A 14,572-nucleotide genomic window follows, 5' to 3' on the forward strand; every position below is an offset into this window, starting at 1 on the left:
GATGAAGGCTTTAAAGCAGTGACTGTCAGTTCTGCTCACACACCCTCCTGGGGATCATGGCCATCAGGTAGCCATGGTTTCACTATATGAGCCCCCTCTTCCTATACCTCAACAAAACGATAGGAATCAAGAATGGCAGCCAACCCATAATCTGTAAGTGACCTAGCATGACATGGTAAAGTGGACCAATCAGATTCTCTTAAGAAGGTAAATAAATTCCTTGTAAATTGGCACAGCCACTATGGAATACAGTATGGAGATTCCTCAAAAAGCTAAAAATATAGTTGCCATATGATCCTACAATCCCATTCCTGGGCATGTATCTGGAGAATATTATAATTTGAAAAGACACACACACTGCAGTGTCATTGCAGCGCTGTTTGCGATAGCCAAGACTTGGAAACAACCTGCATGTCCACTGACAGAGGAATGGATAAAGTATGGTATACACTGCTATCTTTAAAACGGATAACCAACTGGATGGCACATGGACCTATTGTATAGCGCATGAAACTCTGCTCAAGGTTATGTGGCAGCCGGGATGGGAGGAGAGTTTGGGGGACAGTGAATGAGTGACTGAGTCCCTTCGCTTTTCACCTGAAGCTATCACAACATTGTTAATTGGCTATACTCCATTACAAAATAAACAGTTAAAAAAAGGAACTGTGGTGACAATACACAAATCATAATCAAATTTTGCTACTAAATGAAATTTAAATAATGCAATTTTTAAAGGTGTGGTATCTATATAGAATATTACTCAGCCATAAGAAAGAATGAAATAATGTCATTTGCAGCAACATGGATGGACCTAGAAATTATCATACTAAGTAAAGTAATTTAGACAAAGACAAATATCATATAATATCACATGTGCAATCTAAACTATGACACCAATGAACTTATCTATGAAACAGACTCCTCGATGTGGAGATCAGACTTGTGGTTGTCAAGATGGAGGGAGGATGGATTAGGAGTTTGGGATAAACAGGTAAAAACTATCATATATAGAATGGATGAACAACAAGGTCCTATTGTATAGCACAGGAAAGTATATTTAATATCCTATAATAAAGACCCTAATGCTGGGAAGGATTGGGGGCAGGAGGAGAAGGGGACGACAGAGGGTGAGATGGCTGGATGGCATCACCGACTCAATGGACATGGGTTTGGGTAAACTCTGGGAGTTGGTGATGGACAGGGAGGCCTGGCGTGCTGTGGTTCATGGGGTCACAAAGAGTCAGACATGACTGAGCGACTGAACTGAATAAACCATAATGAAAATATGAAAAATAATGTGTGTGTGTGTATATATGTATGTGTGTATGTATGTGTAACCGAATCACTTTCTGTACAGCAGAAATGAACACAACATTGTGAATCAACTATACTGCAATAAAATTTAAAATATTCCAAGAGGCAGTGGAGGTGAAGCGAAGATAATGTGTCGGGAGAGTGGCCTGGTGGAGTCAGGTCAATGCACATCATGATAAAATGAAGGATGTGAAGGATGAGGAAGTAGAAGACGAAAGCAGCAGAAGATGAGGAAAGCAAAAGCTCCAGGGGAGAACAGGTCCAAGAGCAAAGATGGATGTGAGCACAGAGATGTGAAATGACCCCGAGGAATTGGTCCCCACGACTCCCTCACCTCCACACAGATGCCAGTTCCTTTTTGGAGGTGCTGCTCTAGGATTATTGCAGGATTTTGGTCTTTGACACACTCCCTGTGTTTATATATAGTTACATTACATATCTGCACAAGCTGCTCTTTGCGCTGAAGTGTTCCTCACAACCCTAATTCAGCCATGAAGGATGGATTCTGAATGCCAGCTAGAACACCTTTTGTTTTGCCCCACTCCCCTTTTATTTTCAGTCCCATCTCAACCACTTGCTAGTTGCGTCCTATTGGGAAATGTCCACATCCTCTCTGTGTCTCACGTTTTATCTAACAAATATGAGCATAGTGGGATTGTCGTTTGGGTTTATTGTAATAATGCACATGAAGCTCTTGGCACTGTTTCTGCCATTGTAAGAGCTTGAAATATGTTAGTGGTGGTTTCTGGTCGTGGTGGTGGTTGCTGCTGCCACTGTTTTTACTACTACTATCCCACCCAAAGAGAAAGGATGGCAGAAACTGGATATCAGTAGTATCTTGTCTGAGAGTGTTCATTGTTTTCTAATGTAAGCATTTAATAGGATTTTGCGACACCCTACAAAGGCCTGAATCTTGACAATAGTTAAGAAATGCCTGCAGAGTTAATTAAATAATGCAAGTCTCCCACAGAGGTTCTGATTCAGTGGATCTGGGGTAGAACCCCAGAATCTGCTTTTAAAAAGTTGCTTATGTTTGGCTGCACTGGGTCTTCATTGCTGTGTGCAGGCTTTCTCTAGTTGTGGCGAGCAGACTTCTCATGGTAGAGCACGAGCTCTAGGCACATGGGCTCAGTAGTTGGATTGTTCAGTCACTAAATCATGTCCAACTCTTTGTTACCCCATGTACTGCAGCACACTAGGCTCCTTTGTTCTCCACTATCTCCCAGAGTTTACTCAAATTCATATCCATTGAATCAATGATGCTATCTAACCGTCTTATCCTCTGCTGCCCCAGTAGTTGTGATGCAAGGGGCTTGGTGTCTCTGTGACATGTGGAATCTCCTAGATCAGGAACCAAACCCGTGTCCCCTCCTTTGGCAGATGGGTTCTTAACCACTGACCAAGCAGGGAAATCCCAGAAACTGCTCCTTCAGCATCACCCTCCATTTCTGTCTGATGTAGCTAGGAACAGATCTCCCAAGCCCACCCACTCCTACTAAAGAAGCTAAGTCATAAGTCTTTTGGTCAGGATGGAGAGATCTGAGCCTGGAGTTGAGAATCCAGTTTTGAAGGCGCTCAGGTGTATTCACTCTTGCCTAGGAGTGACAGTCTTCAGACAAAGAAATTTAGTTTAACTGACTTTACTTTTTCTGAGAGATACATATCACTGTATATCAAAGAGATATGTGGAGTGATGTACAGCATTGAGGAAGAGGGTGAGCTTGTTACGGAAAGTGTGGTCTGGCTGCTCATTACTCAAAAGCCTATGCTTGAGATGCTAGGTTGGTGGGAAGGAAAGTTTGCTTTATTTCGGTAATAGCAAGGGGAGAGGGCAGACATGTCCAAAGGCTAAATCCGCCCCCTCCCCCGCAACCAACAGTCAGTGGGCAAGAGTTCTAGAGGTGAGTTTCAGGGGTGTGCAGGCAGAGGGAGGGGGCTACAGGCAGAGACAGCACCAATAGGATTGGTCATCGGTGGTTTGACCAGCGTCATGTTGATTCAAATATAGTTAATCTTCACTTCCAGGGTCAGTTTGTTTCCATTTGTTTGAGGCCAGTTCTCAGACTTGTGGCAGCTTGTGTCATGGCTACAGTCTGGTCCTCGGGGAGTTAGCCTCTTCCATCTGGTGGGAGTTTCATTATCTGCAAAACAGCTCAAAGGATATGGCCCAGAATAGTATCTGTAGCCATTGAAGAGGAACTAAAGGTTCTTGATTTTGCTTAACGAGTAAACTATTATTTTGTCTTGTTTGACTGTTTTCCTTTGTGTCTGCTTTTTCTAGGTTTTTTGTTTTTCTGTTTAACAGACACAAGACAGGCAGAGGGCATAGGGATGGGAGTGGAGAACAACTTTAGGGTCCTGCTGTCTTGCAAGCTAATTGTAAAATGCCATCTAACAATTATGTTAGGATTAGAGAATTGCTACTCTTGGCTCATGTAGCCAGTGGCTTTCACAGATCAAAATTACCTAGGTAGGTTATTAAATATCCAGAGTCCCTGGCCCCATCCCTAGAATGTCTGATTCAGCAAAACCTGGGAAACTGAATTTTTCATAGACATCTAGGGATCTGAGAAGACCTGTTAGGAAAAACTACTCTGAGCCTCTCTCACCATGGGGAATCCTTCATCTCCTGTGAGTGAGCCCTTCTGTGCTAAATGCACCCAGCTTGTGTGACAGAGCTTCAGTCTGGAAGGGTCTGCTTCTGAAATGTTCATTCACCATATGTGTAAAGTACACAGGTTTCCTAATGGCCCAGAATGAAAAACATCAGCCTCTTTGGAAAACCAGTGTCAGTGTCACTTGTAACCACAGCTGGTTTTGTCTGAGAGAAATGTTCAGGCAAGACACCAAGAAAGAAACCTTAAGAGAAGATGCAATAGAAAAATAATCAAAGACAAACACAGGCTGAAGTTTAGCCGGAAATGATTAAGCCATTAAATGACACAATCGTTCTCAGCAGGAGAACAGCTTTCTCAACAAAATACTAGCAGATACTTGTTTTCCTGCTAGGCTGGCTGATTCTGGAGATAACACAGATCTTCAGGGTTGATCTGTTTTATCAGATCAGGGTTGATGGGCGGCTTTGTACCATTAACACAGAAGTTAGCAAACACAGGAGACTGTAAGTACCAGTAAGTAATCCCAATAGCTACAGGAATTTGGACCATAAAAGGCAATTGTCTCAGGCCACATTCTTTGGATTTTAGGTGGTTGAAGCTTACTTCAAAGGAACTTGAGCATAATGGAAAGAGAGAATTTATTTGAGGGGGACTATGTGTCTTGAAAGAATCAAGGGCAGCCCCTTCCTGAGAGCTTGGAACCAGGAAGAAGAAAGCCGCAAAGACCTTAGAAAAAAAATTTTATTCCAATTTTTAAATATCTTTTTCCCTTCAGTTATGTTGATTGGCCCAACTTGGGTCACATGCTCATTCCTGGTTGAATCAACTGTTGGAGGAGATTGGGTGACTCCTTGGTGCGAGCATGCTGGTCAAGTGCTAGTTCTTGTGGATAAGGAAAGAGCTTTCAGATAGAGAAAGTCATGGGCTGGACAGACACACCAAAATACACGTCCTGTAACAACTCTGTCAGTAAGATCCCACGGGGATGAACCAGGATTGTTATCTACTGATTGTATTTTTAAACAGCCATGTACACCATGCTTACTGACTTGGAGCTACCATCTCAAGTGAAAATTTCTACTGTTCTCCAGACCTATGCCTCCACTTGGCCTAATCTTAGCCAGGTACTGCATTCAAAGAAGCACAATTCAGGAACCCAAAAATATCAACCAGTATTTCAAACCTGTACTATCTCTGAAGGAAATTGTTAGGGGAAGCACACTGACTGAAACCGCCCACCCTGGCCAGGCACCATAGTAGAACATAGAGTTGTTTTACAAGAGGTCCTGGTAAGGAACACGGAACTAATAAGCCACCACCAACCAGAAGAGTTCAGGAAAAGTCAAAAGGAAACACCACATGTCCGACCACCTCCCAGAATCCTTCTCTCTGGCATCCATCTTGGCTGAACAAAGCGTGCACCACCAGAAAGGACTCAGAGTCAGAATCATTGGCTAAGGACAACCCAGAACCCGGAAACTCATCCCATCACCATAAAACCCCGAGACTGCGAGCCACATGGCACAGCTGTTCTCCTGGGTTCCTTACCCTACTGCTATCCACCCGGGTGCCCTTTCCCAGTAAAATCTCTTGCTTTGTCAGCATATGTATCTCCTTGAACAATTCATTTCTGAGCATTAGACAAGAGCCCTGTTTCGGGCCCTGGAAGGGGTCCCCCTTCCTGCAACCAAATGACAAAGGAGGAGATGGATTTTTTAATGCATAGCAAGCATCTTAAAATTCTCTCTCTCCATGGCTACCCTCTTATTATTCTGTACATGGATGCCAACTTTTCCCACTAGTTCTGTCTCTTCCACCCTGAAACATACCCTGTACACAGACTTTTTTCTGTCCAGTAGTCCCTGTTCCCTCTCCTTCTGTTTATCATACAAATCTATCAGCTACTCGGCCCTGGTTTGTTTTTCCCTTTGCTTTACTCAATATCCAAACTGCCCGCATACTATGCAGTCTCTTATACTAGATGAGTTTTTTCTCTAAAATTGCAGGACCACAGTGGTCTTTTCATCTGACTTCATCGACTGTGTGAATTCCATCCAACTGGTGGCCTCAGACCAGGTAAGAGGATGACTCTGAAAGTCACTGTATCTGTCCTTATGCTCAGGGTCCATAATCCAGGAAACCTTTACGGTCAGGCCAGGTCTCATATCTGACACTTCTCTGTTGGCAGCTCATTTTGTCTCAGAGAGATGTCCAGACACGAACACACAAGCCATGAGAGCAGGAAAGCACTGCATAGTGTGCGTATGATGAAAAAACAGTATTAAAGTCCAACCAAGTGATCATTCCACATCACCCCCCACACACTCTGCCTTGCATCCAGCCCTTCAGACCTGCCGTTCCTTCCACTTAAAAACTTGTATGTCCCTGCCTACCTTCCCTGTTCTGCCTGTTCTTCACCTGCCTGACTACTCCTCATTCTTCAGGACTCAGCTTACACCTCATCCTCCAGGATGGTCCTGGCCACTTGGAAATATGTATCTCTTCCTCAGGCTCCCTGTGACTTCTGAGTTTATGCTTCTTCCCCATTTCAGCCTGTATCCCACAAGAGCCCAGGCATCCTAGCTATCTTTGCAGCCTGTTCCTCTGGGGCCTAACTATAGTAGAGCCTCAAAAAATATTTTGAAGGAATATTAAAAGGAAGATTCCTAAAAATTCCTGATTGAGTAAATTAAAAGGGAGAAGGGAAAGCAGAGCTCAGCCTTTTACACTTGGATGTGTACGTTGCCTCCGCTGCTTCATGTTCCTTCTAAGATGAGCGCTCCTATCTTCTGGATGCTGAGTTGTTGCAGGGCAAAATTTCACTCAAAGCTCCCTATTAGTGCCTGTGGCTGTGATCAGGTTTGCATTACTGAATTTCCCCCAAAATTGTTTTTTTTTTTTTTCCTTTAAAGAAAAAACCTCTAAGGATAGTGTTTTCCAGTTTCAGAGAGTAATGGTGTCCTTGGACTCCACAAGGAAGCTGTCAACATTTCAAGTACTGTCAACTCGAAATGCAAAAACCTAAGTTAAGAATCCATGCCACGGAACTATAATCAGTTTATGATTTAATGAAACAGTAATCACTAGGAAGTGAAGGTTTAAGAACAGACAAATCCATATTGATCTGGAAAATGCTCCCCAGGAATAACTTATATTAGCAAATGGGGTAAATTGTCATATTTCAGTATTCTTCTTTCATGGGTCGAGTGCTAATTACATGACTGTTGTTGATTAGAAAATACGTCTGAACAAGCCTGGACAGAACCAGGGCACACTTAGTAGATAACAGAAATCTGCAAGTGAATTGGAAGTAAATGAGATGGTATGGTGCTTAATAAAAGCCCCAGTGGCAGAAGAAACACAGAGAAGGAAGTTGATGCTTTCTATCCAGTAACAAAAAGTGAATCTAGCAAAAGCAAATGTTATTCTCATTTTTCAGGTGCAATTAACTGTGCTTATTGTAAACAGGATCCTAGTGGACAGAGGTTTGCAAAGGCATACATTCAAAAGGTAGGTGATGGTACTGCCATAAGACTTTTAGAGGCATTGAAACCAATTTAATTCTTCTACAATCTAGAGTTTTCTCTCACCTCTCTTTACTGAGGTGGAAAAACAAACCATATCCTCTGAAAAATACAGGTGAAGAGGAAGTTTCCCTGACCTGTAAGAGACATCATAGGGCTCTGAAAAGTGAAAGTGAAAATCACTCAGTCATGTCCGACTCCTTGTGACCCCACGGACTATACAGTCCATGGAATTCTCCAGGCCTGAATATTGGAGTGGGTAGCCTTTCCCTTCTCTCGGGGATCTTCCCAACCCTGGGATCAAACCCGGGTCTCCCACATTGCAGGAGAATTCTTTACCAGCTGAGCCACAAGGGAAGCCCAAGAATACTGGGGTGGGTGGCCTATCCCTTCTCCAGCGGATCTTCCCGACCCAGAGATTGAACCAGGGTCTCCTGCATTGCAGGCGGATTCTTTACCAACTGAGCTATCAGGGAAACCCGAAGGGCTCTGAAGTCAACATTAAATTCCTCTGACCTAGGAACAGGGAGAACTAACAATATTCCTTCCATTTCCTAATTATTCCTAGATAAAGAGCCCAGGAAGAAAATTGGCTCATTTATTTGCAAAATATATCCTATAATCTCGTCTATCAACTGTTTCAAAGTTGTTTTTCAGTTCTGCAGAATGATGATTCAGGGGGCATTTTGTGTGAAGAATGGGTGTGGTTCAGATGTGTGATGCTCACTGAATAGCCATGGGTTGCCTCCTACATCCCCACCCCTTAGCAGTGAGTGGGGTCATGTGACTAGTACTGGTCAAAGAACTGAGGGAAAGAGGTGTCACCCCTAGGCGTTTGCCTGCAATCTCACCCCGGTGACCAGGATGCCCAGGGTGAGATGCTGAATCATTGGATGGGAGCAGACCAGATCCCTGAGTCACCGCACAGAAGAAGACATGCTTAAGCAGCTTTGTTTCAATAAGGAATACAGCTGGCCTTTGAACGACCTGAGGCTCCAACATGTCACCCAGTTGAAAATCTGGGTGTGGTTTCTCCATATCTGTGCTTCCTCTGGACCTGAGATTCTGCATCCATAGATTGAACCTTCGATGCTGTAGTACTGTAGTATTTACTACTGAAAACAAACCGTGTATAAGTATATCCGCATAGTCCAAACCTGAGTTGTTCAAGGGTCAGCTGAACACCTTTGTTGTATTAAACTGTGGAGGTTTCAGTATTGGTTTGTTGCTATAGCAAAACTCAGCCTACTGCGACTAATACATGGGAACCAATTTAATCCTGTCAAGAGTCCTCCTTGCCTAGACCATCTAGTCATGTGAGTAGTTTCATGACCACCAGAAGTTCTAAAGGCCATAGGGCCAGTGTTTTGGTTGTTTCTTTTTTGACTTGTTTGTTTTGGTTTCATTACATTGATTGACTAGTTACAGTCTCAGTCCACAGCAGTGGCCTTGGAGAACTACAGTGTATGAGACCATAAGCTCCAAACCAGTGCACACCTATATATTTTTCTCACCAGTGTATTCACACATGCTAAGCTCAGTGTGTGTACAAAGTATGTGCCTCCAATGATTTATTGGATGAAAAGAATAAAAGAATAAATGTAAGAATTTAATGACTTATGCAGAGATTATCCAGACTGCATGAAGCCCCCATCACCCAAAATAGTGCCCTTGAAAAACTGGAGAAGATCTCCCCTTTCATACAAAGACAGAATCTGTGGGAGAAAATCACTGAGCTGGATTCAACCTCCTGTGTGTAATATTCTAGAATTGGGGATAAAGCAATGAATAAGTCAGATAACCTTCCTGCTCTCTTGAAGCTCTGCTTTTCTCCTGTCAAACTTTCAAGCCAAAATTTGGCCTGTGGAAAGAAAATGTTCTAATCATCTAGTTATCTGAGTTATCTAGTAAGAAAAAGAAGGCATGACAGAAGGTTCAAGTCCCCCGTCAGTATGTTAACTCCAACCCTCCCTTTCCCAGAGCCTGTGGCTACTCACCAGTCTCCTTGCTTCAGCATCACTTCTGGGGCTCCCCCTGGAAATTCCTACCACCCCGTTTCTTACTTGAACTGAGGAGATGACCCCTACCCTCCTCCCTTGCCAACTCATCCTTCAGCAAAGCTGTTTCCTCCCTTGAGTTTCTCTCGCTCTCCTCGTGGGTTAGCATCCCGTAGTTTCCTTTTTAATCAGTTGTTTTAGGCATGGCTTCCTAGCCTGTCCTGTGTTAAACATCACCAGTCCAAAGAGATGCTCCCAAGTGTCCTAACTAAAGCCCGCACTGCAACGGCCCAGTAACTCAGGAGAAAAAGTCTGCTTCCTCCATCTGGTCCACAGAGTATCGTCTGGGACCACACAGAGTAGTGTCCGAGCAGTGCTCTGTGCTCAGAAGGGCAGCGCAAGTGCACAGCCGCCCATTACCTCTTCTCCTGCCAGCGCTCTCTACCTCCTGACCCCCCGCCCCGACCTGGTCACCACACAGCTGTAAATACAGAGCTGACCACCCTCAAGGGGCTGGGATGGGAGGAAATTCTCCAGCATCCAGTCCTGCCTTTGTCCCTTCTAGAGTCTCAATTGCTAGGCCAGTATTTTGAGTAGACCCAACCTCACACAGGAGCTTACACATGTTCCCCTGAAAGGAGTCTCTCACATCATCAGGGCAGCCCTTCTCCTCCTTCCAGTTCTTTGTTTTGCAAATTAATGCCATTTGCACCATCTTTTGAATGATTTTTTTAAAAAAAACTGAGGCAAACCCTAATGTTCATAGCAATAGCCAAGATATTATTTATGTATCATTTACAATAACTTAAATAACTAAAATATAGAAGCAACCTAAGTATCCATCAACATTTGAATAAAGAGAAAGATGTGGTGGTATGTATATACATATATATACATGTGCACGCACACAGTGGAATAATACTCAGACATTAAAAAGAACAGAATTTTGTCAGTGCAACAACATGGATGGACCGGAGGGCATTATGCTTAGTGAAATAAGTCAGACAGAGAAAGACAGTAGGAAAGTCAGTTTGGAACCAACGAACAGGTGAAGTATTTGACTGGTACTATTCAGATGCTTCTATGGGCTTCTCTGGTGGCTCTATGGCAAAGAATCTGCCTGCCAGTGCAAGAGACACAGATTCAATCCTTGGGTCAAGAAGATCCCCTGAATAAGGAAATAGTAACCCTATCCATTATTCTTGCCTGGGAAATCCCATGGACAGGGGAGCCTATAGCCATGGCTACAGTCCATGAGGTCCCAAAAAAGTCAGACATGACTTACCAACTAAACAACAACAATTCAGATGCTTCTGGGGACCTAGGATCTTTTAAAAGGAAACAGTGCACAGATTTAGACTGCTCACATTTTATATCTTGGCTCTGCCTTTTGGCAGCTGTGCACCCTTGGACATGTTTGTCTCTCTCTATGTCCCAGATAGAAAAAAAGATGTAACATGTGAGAGGCCAAGAGCAGTTCTCATTTGCTAAGAAGGGAACTGAAACCCAAGTGTAAATGAATAAATGAAACCCAAGTAGGCTGAGCCAAAGAAAGAGATGGGTCAACTTGGTTGACTCCGGTTACTTTTCCTTCCAGCCTGATCCGCATCAAGATCCTTCTCTTTTTAGGTGAAATTCATCACCCAGCTTCCAAGCCTAGAACCCAGTTCTACTGGGGGAAGTGATGAGATGTCAAGTGAGAACAGGAGGTCCTCTGACATGCTGCTTGAACTCCAAGCAGGACATGATTCCATTTACTCTCCCAATGGAACACCACATTGCTTCCTCTTGCTGTCTCCCAACAGGGATGATCTAGGAAAGGACAAGGACCAAGTAAGTAATCAAGCCTTTGGATCCGATCCATATGACATCCTACCTGTGATCCCCAGAGAGATTCAAAGTTGGCATTTCTTGGGCCAGTCCGTATTTACACTATTTCCTGATGGCACCTTCTGAGTGGTCCTTGGCAAATACGAAAGAAAGTTTACTCTGGGGACAGCCCGGGTGGTCCAGGAGTTAAGACTCGGCACTTCCTCTGCAGGGAGCACAGGTTCAATACCTGGTCAGGAGACTGAGATCCCACACGCCTCACAGTGCAGCCAAAAAAAAAAAGTTGACTTTCCTTTCTCAAAAACTATTTATGTTTCCGACACTGTGTCTAATACCTTTAATGTCTTTTAATAATTGTTGTTGTTTATTTGTTAAGTTGTGTTCAACTCTTTGTGACCCTACGGATGGTAGCCTGCCAGGCTCCTCTATCCATGGGTCTTTCCAGGCAAGAATACTGGAGTGGGTAGACATTCACGTCTCCAGGGGATCTTCCTGACCCAGGGATTGAACCTGTGTCTCCTGCATTAGCAGGCAGATTCTTTACCACTGAGCCACCCAGGAAGCCCCTCCTTTTAATGATTACACTTATACAACTGAAGTAGTCTTTAGCTGGGGACCTGGTAGAATGTCAGAGCTTTGGGTAAGTGTCTTCCTGGGCCACGGGAGTCAGACCACAGCCCTGAGGGTGAGGCTGGGACGATGCTTCCCCTGAATGGAATGAGTAGCTCCATTGCCAGTTGACTTTGAGGGGAAGAGAGAACTTTCTTCACAGTGAGGCTGGAGGGGACTAGGGCCAAGATTCTGAGGCATGGAGAAATTCCAGGAATGGCTGTGCTGTCTGGCTATGTCAGCACAGTGATCATGCATGGCCCGTGAGGACACCAGTCTCAAGGAAATAGAACGTGAATGGTGCCCTGTAGAATTGTGCAACAAGATGGCCCATGCCAAACAAGACAAAAACTGGCTCAGTGGGAGACCTGGGATGGACTTGGGTTTATGCCTAAATTGAGGGGCCTGGCCTATAGTCATGCATGGGCTGACGTGGTAGAGAAGAAACCATCTTTCTCCCATTGCTGTGGTCAGACTGGGTGAAGACAGAGAGCAGGGCACTGAGACCAACAGCAGGAGTGGCCCCTGGGATACACGGTCAACATGAAACCAGCTCTTATTTGTAGAGGAGGTGGCAGGTGTCCTGGGAAGTGAGTGAGTGAGGCAGAAGTTATGTCTCTTGGTTTCATAGGGCAGGTGTTACCTTTGAGCAACCAGACATCTGACTGTGATTAATTAATATGCTTCTTGGACATCTAGGGTGAACAAAGGAGATGGGCACAGGTGGGCAGGCAGGGACAAGGAGTCATTGTATTTTGGAGCATCTGTGTGGGGTGATAATGTCTGTACCCCTGGCTGGGGACTGGACATCCCAGTTACATGTGATTCTGTTGGTTTGTTTGCTGTGGAGGGGAAAAGTGATCAAATTGTTATGGATTTTAGATTTGCTTATCTGTGTAAAAAGAAAGAAAGAAACTTGTGACTTTTATGAAGATGTCAAATTCTAGTTTTTTGTAAATTGCAGTGGTTTGAATTTTGATGCCCAAAAGATCTGTCCAAGTCTTACGTCCAATACCTGTGAATGTGACCTTCTCAGTAGAGGTCTTTGCAGATAGAATTAAGGATCTCCAGATGACATCATCTGAGATTTAGAGCAAGCCCTAAATCAGGTGACCAGTGTTCTTACAAGAGAAAGGAGAGAGACACACACAGGTATACAGATGGAGAAGACCCTGTGAAAATGAGACAGAGATTGGAATGAGGTGGCCACAAGCCAAGGAATTCCAGGAGCTGCCGGAAGCTGGAAGATGTACAGAAGGATCCTCCTTTCAAGCTTGCGGAGGGAACATGGCCCTGCCAACACCTTGATTTTGGACATCTGGCCTCCAGAACTGTAAGAGAAAAAAGTTCTTATGTTTTATACTGCTTGGTTTGTGATAATTTGTCACAGCAGCCTCAGGAAACTAATGCAAGCATATTCAGTGTTTGCTGGTATTAAGTGAAAACTGAGTCATGGTTCCATGCCCCTTTCTCTCATGGGAGATACTCAAAACCTAGTCAAAGCATGTGGCTGATTCATTTAATGCTGTTCTGAGGCAGCAGTTCTTAAACTCAAATGAGCATCAGAATCCAGAGGCCCATTAAGACAGATTACCACCGCCCACCCCACTCCCCACCATCCCTGAGATTCTGATCCAGGAAGTCTGGGATGGGACCTAAGAATCTGAATTGTTGACAAGTTTCCAGATTCTGCTGCTGCTGCTAGTTTGGAACCACACTTTGAGAACCACAGAGTTCAAGTCACAGGCTCCACACCAACCCCCCCACCACACCCCTAAAAGGGAATGCTTCTAATTTTAGAAACTAGTGGAAATTTGAGGAAAGGCATCCCACTTAGGAAGAAAGATGGAAAAAATAAAATTTGCTTTTCTATTTCCTGTGGTTTACAGTGGGTCAGAGTTATAAATCAAAGACACAAAAGGTATTCTTTTATAAGCAATTTTGCCTCTTTTCCCTATTGATCCCTGCCATTTTTCTCCGAGTGTATACAAGTATATGGACTGATCTGGTGCTTAGTAGGTGGGTCATTTGAAGTCCCTGGGGAGGTGGTGACTCCATGCAGTAGTTGTAAACGTGGTTGGAACTGCAGGGTGATTTTGTATCACTCTGGACCCGTCTTGTATACACTGTCACTCCTCTCAGCCTAGCCTCTTGCTGCACATGCCACTCTGCCGGTGAGGTCAACCCAGGTGTCAACAGCTTCGTGGAGACAGTGCCTGCCACTGCGTCTCCTTGGGTCCTTGTTCTGGGCCACTTGCCTCTTGCTTCCTCCCCTAAATCTTGTCTCACTCCTTTCAGACTCAACCTAATGTGCCTATTGTAAGAAATTAATGCTCATGAAGTCATTATTGATGCTAAGGAGCTGAGCCAATGGATAAATATTTCTCTTTTTCAATTCCTGGGTAAACAATCCTGGCTTCTCTTTCAAATGACTTCTCAGAGTGTCCTTTGAGAAAAGAGATTATTTCTAACCCACATAGGTACCTGTCCAACTAAAGAACAATTCCTAGTATAGACTTTTCCTGTCTTCCTTATTTGCCACTCTATCCTTCACTACTGCTCCCTGAGACCATTTCCCAAAGAAACCTGCCTGCACTTAAGCCTTTGGCTTGGGCTCTGCTTTTTAGGGAATACAGATGAAAACACTTAAATGTACCCTCCTTCGTCCTTTCCCACCTTT

The sequence above is a fragment of the Giraffa tippelskirchi genome, chromosome 9 (genome assembly GCF_054371585.1).
Source record: "Giraffa tippelskirchi isolate mGirTip1 chromosome 9, T2T-mGirTip1v1.2.pri, whole genome shotgun sequence".
Taxonomy (NCBI): domain Eukaryota; kingdom Metazoa; phylum Chordata; class Mammalia; order Artiodactyla; family Giraffidae; genus Giraffa; species Giraffa tippelskirchi.